At 46.8% G+C, this 602-nt stretch overlaps 2 protein-coding genes and 1 long non-coding RNA gene across 3 annotated transcripts in view; 2 read left to right on the forward strand and 1 right to left on the reverse strand.

Moving 5' to 3' along the window:
* Window positions 1-602, forward strand: part of HOXB4 (homeobox B4) — a 35,224-nt gene that overhangs the window by 15,568 nt on the left and 19,054 nt on the right. The window lies entirely within an intron of this gene.
* Window positions 1-602, forward strand: part of HOXB3 (homeobox B3) — a 64,733-nt gene that overhangs the window by 15,502 nt on the left and 48,629 nt on the right. The gene's annotated exons all lie outside the window — the stretch shown is intronic.
* The window catches only part of LOC106897976, a 13,422-nt gene that overhangs the window by 12,318 nt on the left and 502 nt on the right, over window positions 1-602 (reverse strand). The gene's annotated exons all lie outside the window — the stretch shown is intronic.

Below are 602 nucleotides of genomic sequence, written 5' to 3' on the forward strand. Positions count from 1 at the left end.
TGTATCTTTCTGTCTTAAAATTGTCCAGTCTGTGTTTTAGTTCAAACTTCAGGCCAGGATTTCTAATCCCAGGCTAATTCCAAGACGTACTCTTAGACGTGGGTAAACTTCACTATTAAAAAAAATAAATAAATAAAAATGTATAAAATCGGACCAACAATAGAGTGCTCTAATGTTTGTAAATACTAGAAATATTTCTGATGTGACGAATAGACGGTTCGTAGTGGGCAGAGTGAATGCAATGTTATGTGTAAAAATGGCATCTGTCATGTCTAGCTGCCTGTTAGTACTTTGCCAATAAGCTTTTTGTATTTGTTTGTAGCTTTACTTGAAGTCAAATAAACGTTTCTCCTACTCACAAAGGCTCCCAGTTGCACTTTTCTCCACAATCTCTGAGATTTGGGGCCGGACGGTGCCGGGCCCTGGAGCGGAGCCTGCGCTGGGGGCTCTCGGCGGAGCCGCAGCCCCCCCCGGGCAGCTCCTCGGGGAGCCCAGAAACACCAAATATTCGCACCAAGCACCCCTCTGGCACCGCACGGGGACAAACCGCAACCTTCCACGCTGCCCCAAACCGCCGTCTCCCCCAAAACAACACAGACAAC

The sequence above is a fragment of the Calidris pugnax genome, unplaced genomic scaffold, assembly GCF_001431845.1.
Source record: "Calidris pugnax isolate Ruff unplaced genomic scaffold, ASM143184v1 scaffold335, whole genome shotgun sequence".
Lineage (NCBI taxonomy): Eukaryota > Metazoa > Chordata > Aves > Charadriiformes > Scolopacidae > Calidris > Calidris pugnax.